Genomic DNA, 23,606 nt, shown 5'->3' with positions numbered 1-23,606 from the left:
AAAAGACAAACACATCCTCTAGGGACAGAGAGATCCATCTTGTTTCAAAATGCTTCCGTGTTTATGGGTACAAATTCAAATAGCAAGCCCAGGTGAAGCTCCCTGTTTGCTGATTTATTCTCTTGCTAAGGTGATTTTGGGTACATGCAGACTTCTTGTTCTTGATGAATAACGCTTAGTAGGTGTTAAAGTAGTATTTGTGTAAAGCTAGCTGAAGAAACAGGAGGCAAATTGCCTGCGATTGCTGGTTCCTAACCAACTCCCTCCCCTGTCCAAGCTCTTACCCTTCCTCTTCACCAAAGGATCTGAGGATGCTCCATAAGGGAGTGAAATCGTGATGATTTCATTTTTCCCCCTTGCCAGGAGGCAGCCAGCCCTTTTCTGGAGCAATTTCTTAAGGGAAGTCGGGAGGCTCTGGAAACCTCTGGTTTTGTTCTGCCAGGTAAAATGCTGACTTCCTTCTGATCTCTGACTTCTGGGAGGTGGCTCTGAAATGGGGTACGTAATCTCAGGCTGTGGACCTTTTTTTTTTCTCCGTAATCCGAGGCTTAGATCCTTGATTTGGTGTGGATGATTCCCTCCTGCTCCCTTCTTCCCCCCCCAAATCCTTTCCCTTTGAAATAACACCTGCTCATATCCTTGTGTCTGTCGTGGGGAGGCAGAAGGATCTTCTCATCACGAGGAAACGCAGTCCTCTCCATCCCCCCTACCGCCACACATCCTCTTCCAAAATACGGCATAATGTCAGACTAAATCCTTATCAGAAATTTTAATGAGCAAAATAAAACCTGAAATCTGTGTGATTAAAATCAAATCTTCCCTCTTCTGCTCTGCTGGAGCCGACTGCCAAAACAGAGTCGCAACGCTGACAATGGGAGGCCCCTCATATTTAATTACCTCCGGCTTCAGTCGGTGCTTTAGATAGACGTCCTCTGCGATCCCTGCTGGGGCTGTGGATAACCTCAAAGAACAAACAAAGGGTAGTTAAAGCGGTCTCCACTGAAACGTTTGGCAAGGGCTGTTGCTCTGTACTGGTGGAGATGGCCCATTTCTGCCCCCAGGGAGAGTCCAGTATCTCCAGGTCTTTAGGGACAAGAGTTGGCCAACGTTGACTCCAAGTGTTGCTTTTCCCTCCCCTCAGTGATGGTTAATGCTTGTGGAGGACTTTTCCATGGGTGACGGTTGCTCGCAGCAGCTGCCCTGAAGACACTCCACCTGTCCGCCCGCCGCCTTGCCGGATTTCTTTTGACTTCTCCCATCTGCCTTGCAGCAGCCATGCTGCCGAGTGCCCAGCTGTCTTTTCCTACCCCATAGAGATCTTCTTTTCCCTGCATCAGCTACCTGGAGGGCCTGGAAGACGTGTCAGTCTTTTGCAGTTGCCGTTAGGCAAGGGGACGTAGTGCTACCAGCTACCACCATCCAAGGCATCTCCCTTCAGACCCAAGGTGGAGGCTCACCAACAGGAGAAGAAGGGGTGAATGCTGGTGGCTTGTGTCCATCATCTCGGTGCTGTTCCAGTTCCACATCCCCGCTGCATGCATGGCAAATCCACCTTTCAGCCCCATCTTGAAAATGTGGTGTCCCTCTGCTCCATGGTGCCTTTCAGCCTCCCCTGGACACTCCTTGCAGCAGACTTCCAGGCGCAGGCCCACGCAGTGCTTCAGGGAATTAATTGACTTATCTCCCTCTTACTTCCATTCCTGGATTAATTCCTTGGGTACCTTTCAAAATCACCATCTGACTTTCCCAAAGTCTCTTGAATTATGTCTTCACCCGTATCCTCCGTCATTTGTCTCCTTCCAAGAGGCTGTTTCATTTCATTTGTCCTTCGAAGGAAGCGGGAGCATATTTCATGAGCCGTAGAATTGAATCAAATAGAAGAGAGCAGGGAGCACTCACCTGAGCTCAGACCTTTCCCCATTAGGAAGAGAAAGAGATAATTAAGAGATACTCAGAAGGTGCAGCCAGCCCATGTTTCTGGCAGGCATCCTGACCGGGTATCTCTGTCTGCTTTGCTCAGAATGCAGGATGCTTAAATTATCATAATTTAATGGCAATAATACAAGAGTCTAGATAGAAATAAGCTAGAACAAATGCTGGGATGCGGAGAACCTTGGTAGCAATGACCTTCTTCAAACCCGATAAGCCAGGGTGACTTGAGCTGGTGAGACAGTAATGAGGTGGTTGTATGCAGATGGCAGTGTCCTCTTCAGTTCCTTGTGACATTGTTCACAAGCAGTTGGACAGGATTGCCGTCGTACTTCTCTCGTAGGCAGCTGGCTCCCAAGCGGTGGTGTGACGGTGGGATATCGACTCCTTATTGCTCTTCCCTTTCTCTTTCTTTCTTTTTTTCTTTTTTTTTTCCTTTGTAAATTGAGAGGCAGGAGTAATTATGCCAAGACTAGAGCGCTAATCATCACTTGCAAATGGGGGAGTCGTTTCTCGGGAAGCAATAATACATCGAGGGAAAGTATGGATTGACTGACGGTGCAAGTCTGAGAGGAGCCATACAACTGTCATCCTTCAAGCATACGTCTCCTTGACCTCGTGAATCTAATGTTGCTGACGGGGGGGGGCGGCAACATTGGGTCAGAAATCTGTAAAAATCGTATGAGAAATCCTGTCTTGATTAATGTCAGCGTGGCCAGATAGTCTCTCTTTCTCCGTAACTAACCGTTCAAGCTTGCTGGGAGAAAAATCCTCGGCGACTGGCTGGCGAGGCAGCTGTGTGCGCGCTTCACTTGATGTTCTCCTAGGAAGGCTGGGCTGGAATAAAGCATCTCCTCTCAGAAAAGTGTAGTCAGACTGGGTAGGAGAGGTAGGCATTGCAAAGGCTGGTGTAGTACAGTCCTCTCGGCTTTGTGGTTTTTTTTTTCTTTTTGCGGCAAACCTTTTTATCAAAAAGGAGCAGAGAGAGAGAGAGAGACGCCTTATTGAAATAGTTGTTGCCTATTTGCCCTCTCCCAGAAGTAAAAGCCCTCAGGGGCTGGAAATGTAGGTGCTCCCTGGAGGTCCGGGCAACTCCTTCCTCCTAATTTCATTTCATTTGACAATAATAAAATATAAACCCGCAATTAAATCCGTATTAATAGATGCGGTCACACACAGTCACGGGGGCTGTTGAATTAAGGTCCGATGCTGCGCGGTCCTGGCCTTTCCCGCTTGACCGCGGGGTTTGCGGGCTCCCATGTGGGGCACTCAGGATCTTGCAGGGTTGGGGCTTTTAATTTTGCAGATCATCAAAGGCAAACCAATCCATCAATTATCAACGCTGCTGAGTAAATGAGAGTATTATGGTGTATCAATTAGTAGGATCGGATGCCCGGAGACGGCTTTTGAGACGCGCCTGGCATCTGTGCGTGCTCTGCCTGCACACGCTGCGGCAGCGGGTGCCGGGATGTGTCGGAAAGTTGTGGGGTTTGGTCTTTTGGGGGAGAAAAGATGCTGGAGTGTTCGACTTGATAGGAAAAAAAGTAATGTAGATGCTTCCTAGGTTGGTCCAAACCCCGTCTTCCGTTCAAGTGTTGTAGCTTGTGTGTAATTTAGCTAGTTAGTGTGGTTGTCTGCTGAGCATCTGATTAAACTTGGGGTGCTGATGCTTTATTTTTACTGTTTTTGAAGCCACCTACTTCTGTAATATCAGATCGGTGCGCAACTCGGCTAGAGGAGCGGCAGTCCTGACCTCGCGCTCTGCAGCCCACCGTGCCCTTATTCCCTTCCTCTTTCCGAGCCTTTTGCCGGGGTGGGGGGGTGACGTGAATCGGGTTCCTTGGAAACGCTGATGCGAATCGCCCGCCGCTCTTCCCAACGCCCGTCGGGGAGCGCGGGTGCTGGCACGGCGCCGGGTCCCCTGCTCCCCGCACCCCTTCTCAGCGGGGGCTTGTCCTGCATCCCCCCTCGCTTCGTCACCACCAGGCTCTCATTATGCCTGCAGATCCGTACGCTCTTTCTCCTTTTATTTATTTATCACGATTATTATTCGGGGCATTGAGCAGAGCTCGGTGAATAGCGCATTTTTCTGCTCGTTTGCTGGCTGGCAAAATTCCTTTAAAATAAAAAAAAAAAGGAAGAGGAGGGGGGGGAAAAAAAGCTCAGACCTTCCCCCTGCAACCCCCACTGCTTTGTTTTGATTTCATCTATTTAAATATATTCTTGAGGGGTTTAAATAAAACAGAAGGAAACTCTGTGACGGGCCTTTGAACCGAATGCTCTGCATGTTTTCGGGCTTCAGCGTCTTTTGAAGTTGTTCGTTTCCTCCCCTTCCTCGAAAAACGATCCAGCAGGTTCAACGCGGGAAATGTTTGGGGGTCACCCAAGCCTTTGGGTTTTGTTTTTTTTTTTGTTTTTTTTTTTTTAGAGAAAGGAATTGGATGGTTCAAGTTTTCCTCCTAGTTAAAAAAAAAGAAAATGGGTTTTGCAGCCTTTCGTGATGTGGGGATGGAGGGACGCTGCCGTTTTAGTTTGCCAAGGAAATGTGCGATGTAGCCAGAGTTAATGGGGTTATAAGCGATGATGCAGATGTTAATTTACCAGCCAATATCTTATAACCTCAGATGCGTTTTGCAGGCAATTCCCCCTTGAATTCCTCTGGCCGCCGGCTTTCAGCATCCTGCCCTTTGGGGTGGGGAAACTGAGTCACGGTGGTCGGGCTGCCGGGGTTTGCTTGGGGGAAGGTGTCGTGTCCGTGCTTCGGTTTGCATCCAGCTGTGGCCAGGGGGAAGGGGATGTGCTGAACTCAGCCTGGGGACCTGTGCGGTGACCTGTGCTGGGGTGGCACAAGCTGGTCCTCCCTCCTCCGTGTCCTCTGCCGGGCTCGCTGCCTTGAGCCTGACGTCCGAGAGCCTTAAACATTCCTGGCGTGTTATGTATTTCAAGAGTTCACAGCGCTTCCCTCAACGGCTACAGCAGCGCACCTGAGGGATCGGAGCTGATCTTTGTCACGAGCGTTCAGTGCTTGGTGCACATGTTTATTATATATTCCAACTAAATTAGAGTCAATAAGCTATCTGCATAAATATAACGTATATGAGCAAAACACACATCCCCTCCCCAAACAGGCCATTTCCTACGCGGGAGCTGGGAAGTGTTTTCAGGGCTGTTTGATTCTTACTTCTGTTTGTAATTGGCATTAAAATATAATACTCTCCTTTCAAAAGAGAGGCTCCCATACTGTGAAAATGCCTTTGCTGTCCAGGTGGGGGCCAAATAATAGCGAATTATAAGCATGGAAAATATTTAGAACAGAAAAAAAAAAAACAACAAACCAAACCAAAAACGAGGGAAGAGGACTCTGAATTATCAGAGCTGATCCGTAGCTTGCAGTCTCGTACAATTTGTCTTTTGAATACACCGTATGAACCAGCTATGAATAAAATCAGTCAATTTAACCCAAAATCAATGTTCTTTTGTCGAAGTGCTTAAAATCTAAGTGGAAGGGAAAGCTTTGAAGCTGCCGATCCCTTGGTAAACGCAGCACTTACTCCGCATTTGATTTTAGCAGGAAGCCCCTTGGTCTCCCCATGCCCAGCGCAGCACCTTCATTAGAAAAAAACTGATGAGTAATTAGGGGATGTGCGGGAAATAACTAAATTAATTTTTTTTTTTTTTTCTCTAAAGGAAGACAATGTGGGTTTTTTTTCTTTCTATGTTTGGGACACGTGGCTTCCATGGGGGGCCCGGTATGCAACGAGGTTGCGTACCGGCGTCGTGTGTCGAGATGGGGAATTGTTGGGGACACGTGTCCCCTGGCAAGGGCCAGGCACGTCTTGTAGGAAGCGCGGTGCTTCCTTTTGTCTGCCTCGTGCCTCCAGGGAAAGCCCGTTGCTTCTCCACCTTGGGAGAGCTGCCAAGGGCTGGGAGCGCTGGCAGCCGCTCGCTTCTCAGCAGGTTGGCAGGCTTGGCATCTTCACGAGGGATCCAGGCGAGCCAGGTTGGCTCTTGCCGCCGGATTAGAGTCTGCGGCGTGATAAAGACGTGCAAAGTGGTTCCCTCATCTCCCTTTCTGAGGGAAGCTGGCGGTCTCACGGGTGCCGGGATAACTGCACTGGTGGAGGTGGTGTTGGTGCTGGTGTGGCTCTCCTGGCGTCAAGCCGTTGCCCCCTTGGCTTCACTCGTTGGCTACTGCCGGTTTTATCCAAGCCAAATTTGCAGCCCAGGCAAGATACTTAATCCCTGTGCAGCGCAGATGGTTGAAACCCCATTGAATGAGATGTTTGGAAATGGACGGGATGTCACAGCCAAGGAATCAAGCCTGACAGGTCGCTGTGGAGGCACCCGGTGACCCCAAACTCTCTCTTTTGAGTCCAAGTCAAGAGCCTGCGATTCAGCAGCTGTGATCTGGCAGGGCTGGGAGGATTAAAAGGCTGCTTGGGGCTTGCTGAAAGGATTTTGCCCCTTTTGCTGTCATATCTTGGCGCCCCAGACTTGCAAATGGTGCTTTCTCCACAGCCACCCCTGAAGGAGATCCAGACCCCGCTGGGAGCTGAGGCCAAGGAGAATGTGTGATGTGCTCAGGGTTTCGCTGGGAGGCTGCAACAGGGCAGGAGAGTGATCCCTCTTATCCAGAGTCCCGGACCCCATTTCCACCAGTAGCATCTCTGATCTTCCAACTTCACCCACTTACCTCTTATACTGCGGCGATGAAGGGTTTTGCGTGAGAGAATTACGGGGTTACGGCTGGGCTAGGGGAGAAGGGGTCATTCCTTGAGCAGGTCCATGAGATGGTTTTACTCTTTCCGTGGTGCCAGGTCTCCTGAAGACCCACGTTTGGCAAGGCGCTTTAACGGGGTAAAGTCCTGAGCGTCAACTGAGCAACCTGCAGTCTTTAGGCGGGGGGGATGGTGGTGGTGGGCCTGATCTTGTAAGTCCTTAGGTATCAATTACTGAAGTGAAAGGTTTTGTTCTCCCTCTTTGTTTCGATCAATTGTTGATAAATAGCTCAGTGCTTGTGATGGATGCTGTGATCAGAAGTTTGAACTTACCCTGGGCCTGTCAAATTTGATGTATATCAGATGTCTGCACTAATTTATACAAACGCTTCGCGGCGCTCAAAGAAATCAAAACCTTGGAAGCACAAGAGTTTGACCAAAAAGGACCCAACTTTTCTCTCTTGTCCCCAGAGACCTTGTGTTATTTTAGTGATGGTCTTGGACACTGCAATGGCCATGGTGTTGGCTGGTTGTGAAATGCAGTGCGGCTTTGAACCAGTCAGTGAGGTTGAACCTTGTAGGCTGGTAGATGTTACGTTAATGCCTAGAGACCCCAGCCAAAAGCCGGGTCCTGCAGCGCAGCTGTTCTATGCATGCGTAGGAGGACACAGTCTTCCTTTCAGAAAGCTTATTTCAAAATTAACACAACTCTTGGAGGGCAAGAAGAGAAATACTAGCGCGCCATGGCTTGCAGAAGGGTATGCAGCTGGTTGCTAGCGTGGCTGTGAATATAACCTGGTCTCCTGTGGCTTTGTCTTCGCTCTATCTGCTGCTTTCGTTTCCCAAGCTGGCATTTCAAGCAGGTTAATAACAGAAATAAAAAAAGCAACTCTCCCTAAATTCCCCAAATAAAACCATTTTGTGGCGCAGCCTATTTATAGCTAGATGAGTGAAGGCAGCACTCAGGCAGAGGGATGTTGGGAGGTTAATATGTGTACAGCTGGTTTGGCCAATTGATTTTTGTGACCATTAAATTCCACTTCTAAAAGCCTTGCGCACACATTTCAGTTGATACAGCTTGGATGGCGGTGTGCTCAAAACAGCGCTCGAAGCTTTGTTTTTTTCTGGTTTAGAGGCAATAAGATGTTGCCGGTGAAAGGTGCTGGGGATAAACACGGCAGGGTTTTGTGGTTGTTTTTTTTTTTTCTTTTCCCCCCTCCTTGTTGTTGTTTTTTGCGTTTTAATTGGCTGGCAACTCTCACCATTTCTCCCCCCATCCAGTCCTTATTTAGTTCAGTGTGTAATTCCATACACAATACGCACACGCTGAGGTGTGGTTTCAAGGTCTTAGTGTGTTTAGCAAATATTTCAGCCGAAACGATCTGTTCAGCTGTTACATTGATTGCCAAGATTACAGCACGACAACAAACATTATTTGGGGGATCGGAGACGAAATTACAGCCCACTCTCTCCGGCGTCTGCAGCGAGGAGCAGATGCACCGTTAATTTTCTGCCGCAATGTCCATTACTCCGCACGGCGGTACGGCGATGCATTAGCATCGCAGCCAGCCGAGCCTGACGGTGGGAGGCTGTAAACCCTGTTGCTCGCTGGAAGGATCCATGCCATGCCAGGGCATATTTTTTTTTTTTTCACCTACCGAGAGCCGTGCCGGCAGAGGCCAACGCAGGGAAAGCAGAGCAGGTGGTAGAGGTTGGCAGAGTCGCGTTGAACGGCTGGGATGCAAAAAGTGACTCTGGGAACGGCGACAGACCCACGGTGGAGCGTGGGATGGTGGCACTGGCCACGGTGCAGGTTGGGTTTTTTCCATGAGAGTAGCTGGTCTTGGACGGATTGAACAACTGCGTGATGATAAACCTAATCATTTTGGAAGGCGTAGCGATGGGCAAATGGGGTGTCCTCTCTTGGTAAGCTGGCGTAGGGTCCCTTCTGGACATGATGTTGGGGCACGGTTGTGTTAATTTGGGTCTCAAACTTCTGCTTGAACCCAAATCCATTGCCTTACAGATGGCGTGTGACTCTGAAGCCGGTGCAGCAGGAGCTGCAGAGGGTGGAGGAGTTGGGCTTTGGCTTGCGCTTTGGCTCCGTCCCTGCAGGATGTGGGAACGCTGCTGACGCACACGCTCTGACCTTGAGAGCTGAGCTGGAAACGGAGCGCGGCTACCAAAGGCAGCGTGAACCTGGCTGCTGTGAGCCAGCCTGCCTCAGTTTCCCCCATCCCTGCAGTGGAGAGTGTCCTTCAGGCGTGCAAGGGGAGCCACGTGTGATGCTAGCACATCGTGACTCATGATGCTAGGGCATTGTGACGTGCCAATACCCTGGGTGACGGGGAGGGACCGTCTCCAAGGGCAAGGAGAAGGCAGCCCTGTGTGCCCCCTCGGGTGGAGCGGCAGCAGGACGCGCAGGTGAGCGGGCAGTGGAGAAGGAGGATTTCTTCCTTCGAGGGGGGGAAAAGAAGTCTGACTCCTGTGCCGTCCTTCCCGACGGCCCTCCCTGTGGTGCCTTCCCTAAATACGCGCTTTTCACCTCTCGTATAGAAAGAGTAAAATATCTGCTGTAACGCATGAAGCTGCTGCGTGCAGAATGAGGTCGCTGCACTTGATCTCATTATGAACTTCTTTTTTTTTTTCTTTACGGTTGAAAGTTGAATATCAACTGTGTAGTGGGCACGGAGGAGATAAGAGGAATATACAGCCTCATGCACTTTGCTGCCTTGAAGTTTGGGGCAGGGGCTTTGGCTGGGGACTCTCTGACCTTGAAGGTGCTGCTCCAAGGGACAAGGCTGGGGACTCTCTGACCTTGAAGGTGCTGCTCCAAGGGACAAGGCTGGGGACTCTCTGACCTTGAAGGTGCTGCTCCAAGGGACAAGGTTGGGGACTCTCTGGCCTTGAAGGTGCTGCTCCAAGGGACAAGGTTGGGGACTCTCTGACCTTGAAGGTTGTCACGTCCCACTCTTGGGAAAGGGGGAGGGTAAGTGACTTCAGTTTCGTAAATTCCTGACGGCGCGGACTAAGGTGAGATAAATCTCAAGGTCCCTATAGAAACATTTATTAGCTCCCCAAAATGGTTAGTGTAGGTCTTAGTAAGTCCACGATAATTGGTTAGGTATATAACAACTGATGGCAAGTGGTGGGGTCTGCACTGTGTTACTGAACAACAGGGATAGGACAAGTTACAGCAAGCGGTACTTAAGGTCATTACTTAACAACTCTAACCGTTACTTAACAATTCTAAGAGAAAAGAGAAACTGAGGGATAGAGAAAGGAAAAGGCAGAGAAGACGACAGAGACAAAGAGCTCACTGGTCCTGGTTCCAGTGTCTTTTTCAGGGAATCTTCCCAGGCATAATCATCATCTTTCTTGGAAAAATCTTCCCAGGCACGGTTTTCTTTCTTGGGAAGAATCTTCCCACGCACAGTCGTCTTTTGTTTCTTCTTTGTTCCCCCCTCGGGGCACTTATTTTCCCCTTTAATGTTTGCTGAATTAGCACGGCCCACCCCCCTTGCCGAGGACAGCCTCGTCTGAGGTGTCTCCCTTCTCCCAGGCGACGTGTAGCGTGATTTGGGTGGAGAGACGAGTGCCACAGTCACACATGTTCAGCGTGATCTCTATAATCTTCGTTAGCACGTGCAGGGGTGTGCGCTTTCATATGCATTTTGCGGAGAATGAAGCCAAGGTCACTCATCGGGCACAATGGCCTCGAGAACTGAGAACTAGCGAGCTCACCACGCAAGTGGCAGAACGATCCTGTCTTCACGAGACAGTTCTCCCACACTTTCAGGCGCCAGAAGTGTGAGCCTCATCAGTTCTTTGAAGGCCAGGCCTGCATTATTTATGTCCTTGCGAGTGTTTGAGGCGTTCCATTGAAGGCTTGGAGGGCCTCCTGCCCCTCGGCAGGGAATTTGCAGTCCATCTCTTACACAGGTGCTGCTCCAAGGGACACGGCTGGGGACTCCCTCGCCTTGAAGGTGCTGCTCCGATCCTGCCCGATGCTCCCCTGAGATTTCTGGCAGAGAGAAGCAGCCCGGCCAGAAAAGTTAATTCAGTGAGATTCCTGCTTCTGCCTTGATGCAAGGCACCGGGGTCACCCTTCTCATTGAAGTTCCATTTATCGATAGCTCTTCAGGAGTGTGTATAGAGTTAATAAGTGGTTAGCAGTTGTTAGAAACATATTGCAGATATTAGTAGTAGATTGGTATAAATCCATCAGTAGATGCTGCTGCTGGTGGCTACGCGCCATGGTTATAAGCTGAGCACTGACTCATTGGCCGAGTATTCGGCAATCCATTAACCGGTAACTATTTGCCTCTGTTACACCTTGTTTAACTCCCTGTTAACCAACTGAGAGTCCCTCTCCGGGAAGTTTGGCCTGACATGACACGAAGTCCAAAAATCTCTCGGTGCCTCTGCCAAAATCTTGGGTAGCGAGTAATTTGTAAATCTGATTCGTGCCTTTGCCTTGGAACCCGCTCGGAGCTCCCTCCTCAGCCCGTCTCTGCCGTTTATTAAGCATCTCTGTGAGAGAGGCGCAAAAAGGAGGTGATCAAAGGGAAGGAGGAGGAGGGAGCGAGATCAAATATTCAATTTCTGAATGTTTTCCGCTAAGTGACAGCGAGGGAGCGGGAATGAATCGAGTGTCCAATATTGCCGCCTTTCAACGGCTTTCTCTTCCAAATGTCACCGCGTAAAAATAAAACTGGAGGGAAAGGGAAAAGCCAAACAGCGAGAGGGACACATCACAGCTTTGCATCTTGCTAAATGACACGCACCGAATGCTAGAACGGTTTCAGTACCTTTTATGGGAGCTGCTCCTATCTCGGCGAAGTTAATGAGTAGCCAGTTTTCACTGCCTGCTGGGTAATGTCAGGTCTAAAATATGGCAAAGCCTGTCTGAGGCAGCCACTCAAGGGAGCAACAAACACGGGTTGCTGCCAGAGATGGCTTGGAATTGCTCTCCACGGCCCCGGTCTTCTGCTGTGACCAAGGAGCTCGTCTGCTGGTGCCAAGCGGGGAAAGATGACAAAAGTGGCGTGGAGCCAGCTCCTGGTCCGTGGCGTACGTGGGGACCGCGTCCTTCGCTCAGCCAGGGAGGTATTTCTGCCTTTCTCTGGTTGCCGTCAGCTCTTCGGTGGCCATCATCCTCCACCCTAGCTGGAGGTCGGCGTGGGGATGCCCCTCACTGTTTTAATTCTGCGTTGTGGAAGGGTCTTTAAGCATTTGAACACCTTGGTGTACCTTTGTTTTGAGGTTTGCAACAGGTTGGGAAGCCAGGGAAAAACTGATGTAAAATTATTACCCGGGTGGCTCGTGAACGTCTGGACCTTGCACTGACATTTCTGATTTCCATTATCACCTGCCAAGCCATCCTGCGTGGCCTCGTCTCCAGCTAAAATTTCTGCTTTATTTTAGAATTACCATTGATTTAAGCCTCATCTGGAGATGAGGTGACGTGACCCACGTGGTCCCATAACTTCCCAGGGCTTGTCTGGAGCCGGCACTGTGGCTCGCTGATGGCTGGGGGCTCTCATCACCTGTGGTGTGGCTGGTTGGGATGCATTTGGGAAATGACTAGGTTGGCATGATGATGAGTTGCTTGCGGCTTAGGGAGAGTGTGATGAGTTACAGGTTGGCTTGTCTCCATCCCACCTCATGGAGGTAGAGGAGGGTGGCAGAGAAGGTGGTGCATGGAGAAGCCGTGTTGGGCTTGCACTCAGCTTCCAGATGAGGAACATCATCATTTTACAGCCATCTTAAAGAAGTTCTTTCCACTGAGGGTGGTGAGACACTGGCCCAGGTTGCCCAGAGAGGTGGTGGAGGCCCCGTCCCTGGAGACATTCAAGGCCAGGCTGGATGAGGCTCTGAGCAACCTGATCTAGTTGAAGACGTCCCTGCTCACTGCAGGGGGCTTGGACTAGATGGCCTTTAGAGGTCCCTTCCAACACAACACGGTCTATGATTTTGGAAATCTTGCTAGGGGTTTTTAGACTTTTATGTTTTTAGGTGTGCTCCCCTGCACTTTGCCCCTGCCTGCAGGACTTTTGGGTCCCAACAGAGGAGAAGACCTGGAGGAGAGCTCGTACGTGGTGTTTGGTGATGTGTCCTGGTGGGGTGGCATGACTTTTCCCTGGGGAGAAAAGCCTGGGCAGCGCTTGCTGGACACCCTGGCGCTGGTAAATGAGAGTCGGGAGTTTGCCAAGTGCTGTTGCCCGTCCTTCATGCAGCGTGAGATGAGGTTTCCTCTGGCCCGGCTGCTGGTCTCTCTGCGTTTCTGCTGAATAACGGAGCCAGCATGGGGGAGCGTGGGTGGGTGTAATGTCGCCTGTTACCATAGCATCTAAGTGCTTCTGCAACGCTAATGTCTCGGTGAAATGGGTCGCGGTTATTATTCCCATTAGACAGATGGGAAACTTGAGGTGTGGAGAACTTCGGGAACCGACTTGGGCTTGGTGATATTCTCGCTATTTTGGGAACACTGACCCCCCAGGTGGAAACCGCAGCTCTGAAGGAGGCGCTTGGGAGAGCTGGGTGCTAAAAACCCGGGGACACGCTTTTCCCATCTGAAATACGTTTGAATAGGAACTATTTTGGAAATATTTTTACGGTTGCACTCGTTTGTAATAAGCACAATGGCTTTTTGAGCCGTGTTGTGCCTCTTGCGTTTGTTTTCATTTGTTTGTTTATTTATTTATTTTGATAATCCTCCCTTCGCAGAAGGGATGTGCAGCTAGGGAATTAGTGGCCTCTCAAGGCAATTTCTCACCCTCTTCACCCAGGGCATCTGGTTAGTTTACATTCGGGATACTTTAAAAAATAATTGTCTGGAGGCCATAATTCGTCTATTATTCACTTCAAAACACTCATGTGTGACTTTGCCTCTTTTGAGTTTTCCCGAGTCTTAAGCAGTTGATGGTTACGGGAATTGTTTTGTCCTTAATTACCTCTATTTTTGATGAAAGAGAATTAAGGCGTAATCAACATCCCCAAAATATCTGAAGTCAGAGAATTGCAGAACGGGTTCATTCTCAGCACTACTGTGTATCACCAGGGCAGCTTTTTCTTTTTTAAATCTACTCGTTGCTTTATTGTTTCTTTATACAAAGCTCGTTGTATATTGTACTTGAGCATTTTGTATATCTTTCATCTCTTTCTCCACCACTGGTGTCTGCAATGAGCAGGGATGTTTATATTGAATTTCATGCTCACTTATGCTCCGGCATAGTTTTTGCTTAACTGACTGACATAGGTTTAAGAACCATGCCTGGTTACATATTGTGTTTCCAATTTCACTTGGTTTTTTGGGTTTTTTTTTAGTATTTTGAGCCATTTCCAGTCACTGTAGCGTGCCACCCGTTTATTGCACAGGCGCTGTTTAAACTACCTGTGTCTTGTTAAAAATAAGAAAGGCTTAAAGTGTTATTCTCTGGGAGTATCTTTAGCTGGTAATGACCTTTCTCCTTCTGCCGAGCACTCAGGTGAAGAAAAGACGCCGTTGTTCTTTATTACTGGAGGAGCCTAACGAAGCCGCGTTTGCCAATGTCAAATTGCTGGCGAGCTGTTTGACCTCCTATTTACTTCTAATTTCTGCAAGCTGTTAGGAAGAGCGAGACTATATCAACCTGTCATTTGATCTCGCCTTTTGTGACCGTCACTGGAAGATTTTATACTTAGGAGCATGAGAAAGGAACTGAGTAAAACTCCTTAAGAGAGTGTATTAGAGTTTATACAAAGTGTGTAGATAGTTCCTCGGGGATATAAATGGTACAAATTATAGAGTGAGGGCTGTGGGAGAGGAGAAGGAGACAAGGTGGTGTCTACCCTGGAGAAATGTAGGGAGCAGCAAGGGAAAACGCAGGCTTGAAAGCAAGATTTCACCTGATGGGATTCCCCGTTTATTGTTATGGCATGGTTTCAACACCGATGATGGGTTTACAAGATTTATTCTTTTTCCCTTGCTGCTGGGGCTGCAAAATCAAGCTGCATTCACCCTGCTTCTTAGCTCATCACTAATAATAAAGATCCTTCAATGGGAGTCGAGTTGACAGTTGTGCTGAGGACAGTCGTCGCGGGAGCCGGCACCAAGAGGGAGAGCGCGTTATTGTTTGGCGTGAACCATTGTGCCGACATAACACCGCTCCTTCAAAGGCTCTCAAAACGCTGCTCAGCTGTTAAGCTTCTCAATATCTCTGTTAGGGAGCTGGCGTTCAAGATTTCCCACAGCGGGGGAAACGGAGGCAAAGGGAGGATGAAAAGGGAGGCAGGCACAAAACAAAGGGGAGATTTTTCAAATTCTGCATCCGAGCGGGGCGTGGGAGGAAGTGGTCCACAGGAGACGCAGACCATCTCTCTGGCGTGGAAAGCATCTCGATTCCCCTCTTTTGGAGAATTGCTGCAGAAATTACAGTCTGATAAGTGCCTGTGCGTTAGGGTGTGTGGGCGCTGTGGTGGGAGCTGGGTGGAGACGGCTTTTTTGATGGTGGCGAAGTGGCACGTGTAACTTGCTCTGTTGTTCTCCAGCTGCTGGAAACCAGCCTTTGACCGGCAAGCCACTTTTTCTGAGCGTTTTAAAAAGACAGATATTGCACTGATGTATCTGTGCTTGCAAAATCGTGGGCAAAAGGCATTGTATGGAGAACTCATTCTATTATATTTACTGATATATGTATATATAAAACCACTGCAGAAGGCAAAGCTGTAACGGGTCCCTTTAGTAGGTGTTTATGGTCAGGTTCTGCTGTATTGGCATTCCTCTTTCTGTCTCCGAGGAACATTTTGGAGACATGGTTCTCCAAGCAAGCTGTCCTTGTAAAAACAGCCCGGCAGCAGCTTGGTTCATCTTGGCGTGGTCACTTGGCTGGACTTTGGGGAAGCTGCTGGTGCAGGGTTGTAAATGCCGTGACCGTGCAGGATTGCTCACGATGGGTGTGCCTGAGACTAGGGCTTGTCTGCTTGAGTGGGAGAAGAAGACATCCTTTGGAGGCCTGTAGACCCGATGTGCAAGTTCTGCGTGTTTTGCAGTATCAAGAGAAGGGGACTGAGAAAAGAGAGAGTTGCAGTATGAGATAGGGCTGGGAAGAAAAATTCCTGACCTGTTCTATCGCGGAGATAAGTGAGGTATAAAATTGGGTCCGTATTTAAGTCTGAGGGAGAATTGCTTTCCAAGGATGAGGGCATGCTCTGGCCAGCACGGACTGAAGTGCTGCTGGGTCCCTAATTGGCCTGTTAAAGCGTTAGGGAGCAAAAACGTGGTAATGACCTTCCTTGAAACAAAGCTTGAGAGAAGAGGGAAGACGTGGAAGCATTTTAGCAATCTGTGACTGAGTGCTTAGTGCCAGGCTCTTGGCTATGGGGAAGATGAGGGTGATATCTGTCTCCAAAGAGATAGCAGCATTGTGAAAACACAGCAAAGTAAATCACTGCTCCCTAAGCAGAGCCAGCCCGTATAAATCAACAATAATATCTCAGCCCTTGCTGAGTGCACGTCTGAGACACTGTACACAGCTCCAGTCACCGTGTTACAAAGAAGGAAATTACAGAATAAGAGAAGGTGAGAATTAGGGCAACAGGACCAGAGCTCTGTGAATATCAGGTGGGTTTTTTTTCATAGCACTTCTGAACAATTGAGGTCAGATTGTTTTTGATTTTTCCTATAAAATCAAAGTAACACCTGAAATGAAATACCAGACAGTGGGGAAAAAAAAACAAACACCAAAATGTTTTGAAAAAAATCACGCCCTTCTCCAGGCATGGTTTTTATTTTTCTGGAAGCAAAGATACATTCAGTGGGATCAGCGTGAGTTCCCTCAGAGTTTCAGCGGAGCAAGGTCCGAATTTCTGGTGGAGCCAGTTCTCATTGGCTCGGCCTCCGAAATAGATTGGAAAAAAGGGTGGCGCATGGAGGTTCAAATGAACCTAAACCTCCTTCTGCGTGTCAGATGACAAGAGAGGGAGCAGAGCTGCTGGACGCTGTGGAAGAGGAGAGCAGGGCTGGTGGGGGAGCGGTGTCTTCAGAGGAAAAACCAGTTTGGGCTGTAAGGACAAGGCAAGGGGAAGGAGAAGATTAGAAGCTGGTTTGAGTTGCTGTACCTGCATGATATGCAGGTAGATGGTCATGACTGAAGTAAGATGAGTATTTCTTAGGAAGGCCGGCTTGCCTCCGGGGTTTTGCCAGGGGCAGCATGATTCCCTTGGCCCTATTTCCCGAGGGTGGCAGGGGCAGCAAACCCCAAAACCTGCAGGTCTGGGATGCGCCGCTTTCCTCGTTTATTATCGGCAAAGGTGGGGAATGCAATATTGCTGAGTGATATGTTCGTAGGACGACTCCATGGTTAATGCTGTGTAATGACCTTGCTGGGGCACAGTTGAGTGCCTTGTCATCTGTCCTCATCTTATTAGTGGCGTCGGTGGCATTCGGTGTGTCGAGTTGCGAGTTACTCTCTGTATCTCGGTTGCCATCAATATCGCACGCTGCAGTCGTGTAGTCATGATGGGCTTGTTCCCAAGGGCCTTGAATATTTCTTAAACCCTCTTCGTGACTTGCTATTTTAAGAGTTGCATTTATAAGAAAAAAAAAACCAAAATAGACAGCCGCAGTAGACCAACAATGTCTTTCCTATCAACAGCAGATATATCAGAGATAAAGTACCCTTTCTCCTTCCTTTTGCTGGTGCCAGGCGAGGGAGCAAATCCTGTTGATTCATGGGCTGGGGTTGGCCGTTGTCTCCAAAGCCTACTAATCACAGGTATTAATGGAGCCAACTGGAGAAGTGGGTCGGGGCTCGGCCCGAGTTAGAAGGAGCGGGTGTCACTGGAAAGAAAAATGAGTGGAAAGCTCAGAGATGATGTTGGAGGGGGGGATTTCTGCAGTCAGAGGCTGGGAGAGAGCTGAGAGGAGGAAAGCTCTGGTATCTCCACGGCAGATATGAACAAACATCTTGTGCTGTTGTAAATGGGTGAAATTGAATTGCTTGCTTGCTTGTAAATTTAAAAAGATAGCGTGTTTCTATCAATAACCAGAGGCTTAGATAATAGACTTTGGTCTGGCTACCAATCTCCTTTCCCCATTTAGGGAGAAGTATCTTAGAGCAGGGGGGAAAATCTCCACGCGACAGCTTGTAGCTCTATCTATCAAGCACCTTATCGGTGGGTGTACTACAAGTTCTTGTACCAAGTCATCATCTTTTCCTTTGTCTCTTCATCCTCTTCTGTACATTAATTTGTGGTTCTATAATGCTACTTACAGGCAGGCAACATGATGGCTCAGCGCAACCATTGCTCAGATTCAGCTGGTGGAAAGGAGCTGGAAGCAAAGCATGTAGGGAATGAAGGGGATCCATGCCTGTGCACATCCCAGCATGGCTATAGGAGTTTTTGGTGTCTAGAAAGAGCCAAGTCCTTCTCTTTTTAGGACACTCCTGTACTTGGGAGCATCACCAGCATTTTACCTGGCTGAATGTTGGCTTTCCCCTGCTCTTCATCAGTACAGGTTGGGGGCTGACCTGCTGGAGAGCAGCTCTTTGGAAAAGACTTGGGAGTCCTGGGGGACAACAGGATGACCATGAGCCAGCAATGTGCCCTTGTGGCCGAGAAGGCCAATGGCATCCTGGGGTGCATCAAGAAGAGCTTGGCCAGCAGGTGGAGGGAGGTCATCCTCCCCATGTACTCTGCCTTGGTGAGGCCACATCTGTAGTGCTGTGTCCAGTTCTGGGCTCCCCAGTTCAAGAAGGACAGGGAACTGCTGGAGAGGGGACAGCAAGGGCTACCAAGATGATTAGGGGACTGGAACACCTCTCTTAGGAAGAAAGGCTGAGGGATTTGTGTCTTTTTAGCCTGGAGAAGAGAAGACTGAGAGGGGATCTTCTCAACGCTTATAAAGGGTGGGTGTCAGGAGGATGGGGCAGGCTCTTTTCAGTGGTGCCCAGTGACAGGACAAGAGGCAACGGGCACAAACTTGAGCATAGGAAGTTCCACCTAAACATGAGGAGGAACTTCTTTCCTTTGAGGGTGGCAGAGCCCTGGCACAGGCTGCCCAGAGAGGTGGTGGAGTCTCCGTCTCTGGAGACATTCCAAACCTGCCTGGAGGCGTTCCTGTGCCACCTGCTCTGGGTGACCCTGCTCTGGCAGGGGGTTGGACTGGGTGATCTCCAGAGGTCCCTGCCAACCATTCTGGGGAAGGCAGGCTGCACTTGGGACCGTGCAGGCAGCCCATGTGGTGGGACCTTGCTGGACGTTTGTAAAGTGGGATCCCAAGCGGGAGCTCTCCCATTGCCTCCTCAGTCGAGCCGTTTTGTGCCCCGCTGCCACCCTATTAAAATAAGCACGAATTGAGAATTAGTGCAGCACAGTGGAAGGGACAGGCAAAACAAGTCCGAGGCTCCAAACAACAAATTATTCTTGAATCAAACATCTCATTAATGGCTGCAGTGTCGCCACTCTGCTTTGCATAATTAAGTTTCATGGGGCGTTACAATTAACAGTTGTGCCGCAACGTAGGTAGGAACAATCTCCCGTTTATTTACCCTGGCTGTATCTGAAAGTGCTGTGTGGTGAATAAGACGCATTTACAAGTAGATTAGGGTGCATTCTGGGTCATAAATTGAGTAAGGCTGTAATTGCTTTCCAACAAAGGAGAGCTGCAAATAAGACAGGCCGCCTCTCTCTCTCTCTCTCTCTTTTTTTTTTTTCTTTCCCCTCCCCAAACCCCTTTTTGCCTGTTGACGTGTGTCTGAAAATTCTCATCCCCAGCTAAATAACAGAGTTATGGCATTGAAAACCTTGCAGAAGCTTTTTCAAGTTGACAGCTCCTACTCTGTAGTATTTCAAGGCATATTTTCCCCCTTCTTCTTCTTCTTCTTCTTCCTTCTTGAGACTCCACTGCAGAGACTTGTTTTAAAACCGCATATTATGGCTTTGTGTGTTATCAGTCGAATATCCGCATGTGCATCCATGATGGGGAGGGGGAGATGCTTGGGTTTCAGGCACTTGGAATTAGCTGGGAAAGAAGCCAAAATGTCATTAGAAGCACTCGGATACGGCAGAATGCAAACCACCTCCAGTCTATATTCAGATATGAAGGCAGGCCCAGGAATTAAACATTTATCAAGGCAGGGGGGATTAAAGCCTGACCACAAATACTCTTCTTGGTGAAGGGCTTTCCCTGCGAGGAAGGAAGGATCCGGAGAGTTAGCAATCCCGCTTGCATGCCGTTTGAGGAGCAAGAGACGCTCTCGCTGCCTAGAAACTCTCTAGGCCAAATGAGCTTTTCTTGCTTCAAATATTTCTTAATCGTAGTTTCTTATAGGATTATGAAGAGGCTGGTGGAGAATGTTAAAAAAAAAAAAAAAAAAAAAAAAGTGGGTTTCTTTTTTTTTGTCAGCCTCGCGAGTGTTTCTCGGGTGGTTGGTAAGACTTGGAGCCGGAGTAGCTCAAAAGGGAGAGAAAGATTCAGCTCCCGACCAGTTCTGCTCCTCGTTACGCACTTAAGGAAAAGCTGCCATTTCCTGCTAAAAACCCATTTGTCTTGCAAATTTCTATAATGAGCAGATTTTGGAATAAATACCATGTAATCTGCAGTGACAGTTCTCTCATTTCTTTTTTATTAGTTCAATCTTCTCAGCATCTGAAACACGTAGCAGCGGAGTCTCAGAAGAGGTTTAGGCAGCTCTGTGGGAGTTTTTTTAACACCTTGGCACACAACTCTGCCAATCGCTCTCCCATTGCATCCCTCCCCTCCCCTCTCCGTTACCTTCCATTTATTTATTCAATTGTATGTTTTAGCAGCATCTGTCCGTAGCCCCAGGCACCCTTTAAGTAATTTAGAGTACACACAGTCGTGCATTAGCTAGACATGCCCCGTCACGTCATCCTCAATTCCTACAACAGCCTACGGAGCTACAGCCGGATGGGTACAGCCGCCGTCTCGCTCCGTTTTCCACGTTCCCAGATGCCTGGGTCAAAAATGGAAGGGCGTCCCATGTATCTGGAAGAGATATCTTAATATTTATCATATCTACAAGGCAGATTTTTTGATGGGGCTTGGCAAGGGTGGAATTTCTCGTTGTCCTAGAGAAGGTCAAACTGGTCTTGCTGAAAGCAAAGGGTGAATAGCTTGTGTTTGTCCCATGGCTGTGGTCTTGGCCGCTGGGCTGGAGCTTGGGTAGGACATCCCCATATGGAGGGATGAATTGCTGCAGGTAGAGCTTGGGAAAGATGGATCCTGCTCGCCGCTGTGAGTGCAAGTGCTCCTCCGCGGGCGGTGGGGTGGGTCGAGCAGTTGAGTCCCAGGGAGCGGGGCACCAGGGCTGGTGTTGGAAGTGCTTGATGGAGCCGCCTCTTTGGGACTGTAGAGATGGAAAGCGTGTCAGACCTTGGCCTGGGATGTGCAATATTGCTGTTGGGGGTGGGGGGGGAAGCTATGTAGGAGAAAGCAGGATGCGACACTCTCTGTTGATTTCAGTTTTGGGATGGAAGAGGCAGTTCTTGCCTCTGAAGCTGCATCCTCCTTTTCTGTGGGTCTGAATAGGGAAGGTGGAAAAAAAAAAAGCTAAGCGAGACTGTGAGAAATAAATAAGAAACCAAACAGCCTGCAGGGTGGCCTCTGTGACCATGTGCCATTCAAACTGACCTTTACCAAAGTGTATTTAAAACTTGAGTTTTTCCCCTTTGCGTTTCCTCCAGTCTACAAGTGAATTACAAATTCCATTGCTTTTAAAATGCGTAGTGTTATAATACTTGGTGAACTCTAACCTTTGCTTTTCTTTCTTCTTTTTCCTCATAGGTAAGTGGCATTTGCTTAATGTTGAACTACTTGAAGGTCCAGAGTGGGGGATGTAAAACATCCTCGCCTGGTTGGAGGTTCCTCGGCAGGTAAACCCAGATCTTTTTATTGCATTTTTCCACCCCCTCGTCTCCAACCCAAGCTGTTTTCTTTCTTTTCTGATGTGTCTGACGCTGCTGGGGAAGGGCGTGAAGGTGTGCGAGCTTCATTTCCCGTTCATTGCTTTGAGGAATTGAGTTGCGATTTGGATTGGCAGCGCGGTCCGTCGTCTGCACGGGGTTGAGCGTTGCGATGCGAGAAAGCCGGAGGTTCAAAATCCCCCAGGAAGGTGATGCTGGGACACGGCGGTGCTTGATGCGGCCAAGTTTTTTCAACGACACTGCAAACCATCCCAGAGCCTGTTGCTATTGTATTAATGCAAAGGGGTTTGTCCGTGCCAAAGCCGGGGTGGGTGCGATTGCGCTGGGCAGGGCGGGTTCCCCGGCGAAGGCATTGAGTTGAAGTTTTGTAGAGCTTCAGAGCTACGTTTCCAGGAAAATGATGCTTAAACTCGCTCTCACCTCCCTTTGACCTTTTAAAGCACGGTGCCTGCCTCTGCAAAAACAACTACCACGTGCATAGCGTTCAAATATTTCCATTGTACGGTGATTTTCGCAGTCGATAGCAGTTCAGAGCCGTTTTCTCCCTCAAGCCCTTTTAGCCCCCAAACCCCAGGCGAGCTGATATTGTCTTTGCTGGAAGCGCCCCCCCTTGTTTCCTACCCAGCCCCAAACAACCTGGGCGAGATGTCCGCATCCCGGGGCCGGGAGCGCCGTGCCGAGCAAGGTTTCGCCGTGTCGTATAACTCTCAGCAGCTCATTCCCAAGCATGTCACTTTTTCTCAGGTCGGCGGTATTATCTCGCCCTGGCAGATGCAGCGAGGTAGAAATACAAGGCTATTTGCAATGCAGTTTATTAAGACGTGTTTTAGGAGGCGGTTTGAGGGAGCGCTGGCTGGAAATGTTAATCAGCATCTTCGACAATGTATTGACCTGCCTTCTGCCTTACCCCGCTGCCTCGGGGAGCTGGAGGGGAGCGCGGGTGGGATATCGGTGTGCTTCAGCCCTGCCTTCCCCCCCCCCCGCCCCCCATCACCCTCTGCGCTGCCGCTCCCGTGCCGAGCAGCATCCATCACCGCCGGCAGAGGGAGGGCGAAACTTTTTACCTGTGGAAAAGCACCTTTTATTTTATTGAATTTTTATTTTACTATTTTTTCTTAATTGTTTTTTTTTTTTTTTTTTTTTTTGGAGCTGGTGGTTGTCTTGCCGGGAGAAGGGAGTCATCTGGCTTCTGCGGAAACAAATGATACCGCGTGGCTGCGGTGCTGCCTTCTCCTGCTCCGCCAGAAAAGGTGTCATTATTTTTCCCCTTTTGTTTTAGACTTCTGTGAACCAAAAGGGCTTGAGGATTTTAATGGTCTATCGCAAAGATTGAGAGGCCCTTTATATGTCAAGCCACAATCCCATCCTAGGCTGCGCTGGCCTCTGTTTGATTTTATGAAGCTTATTTTGGATAGATGGTATTTTTATAGCTCCTGCCTTGCTTCACCGATAGCCATATTGATGTAGCGCTACAGGACAGGGCTAATAAATAGTTTATAAAACTGTAGGTTCATTCTCCCAAGTGATCTACAGCTGCGTCTGAGCAGACTGCAAATCACCGTCCCGGTGATGCCGAGCCTCCGTGCCACCGTGGTCCTGGGCAGACCCATGGGGTGGGAGGAATGAAAGCAAAGCCAAGCTTTCTCTTGATGAAGCTTGTGCCGAACTTGCCCTTACGGTGATGTTTTGTCCCATTAGTGGATCATGGAGTGGCCAGTTTGGTGTTGGGTTGGAGCAGGCTGCCCCGGTCACACGAGGAGAACGTCTGCTCTCAGCCCTGCCCGCGGGCGCTGTGGGGATGCCATATAAGCACGTCCTTCTGTGTAACCATCCGTTTCTATTAATCTTGGGTGGCTCGTGTCCCAGGACCTACTCCCCACCTTTCAGAGACATGAGCGCTTCTTCCATGCTTTTGCATGGAAAGCTGTTGGCAGGTAGATTATCTCTCTTCTTTAGGAAAGATGTGACCACTTGGTGACAGGGTGTCCGATAAGGCTTGGTCCAGCCTGACCAGATGGACATGGTTCC

At 49.1% G+C, this 23,606-nt stretch overlaps 1 protein-coding gene across 4 annotated transcripts in view; it reads left to right on the top strand.

Moving 5' to 3' along the window:
* LOC141732449 (opioid-binding protein/cell adhesion molecule homolog) overlaps positions 1–23,606 on the top strand; it is a 318,029-nt gene that overhangs the window by 57,554 nt on the left and 236,869 nt on the right. Inside the window, exon 1 of one of the 4 annotated variants that reach the window (XM_074561478.1) lies at positions 21,467–21,527. The exons of the other annotated variants lie outside the window; for them this stretch is intronic. The gene's annotated coding sequence lies outside the window, so the exon portion shown is untranslated. Of the gene's footprint in view, positions 1–21,466; positions 21,528–23,606 lie in introns of those variants that run through there. 4 annotated transcript variants of the gene reach the window in all.

Source organism: Larus michahellis, chromosome 17 (genome assembly GCF_964199755.1).
Source record: "Larus michahellis chromosome 17, bLarMic1.1, whole genome shotgun sequence".
Classification (NCBI taxonomy): domain Eukaryota; kingdom Metazoa; phylum Chordata; class Aves; order Charadriiformes; family Laridae; genus Larus; species Larus michahellis.
The sequence above is the reverse complement of the archived record's forward strand: the minus strand, read 5'-3'. Positions and strand labels throughout refer to the sequence as shown.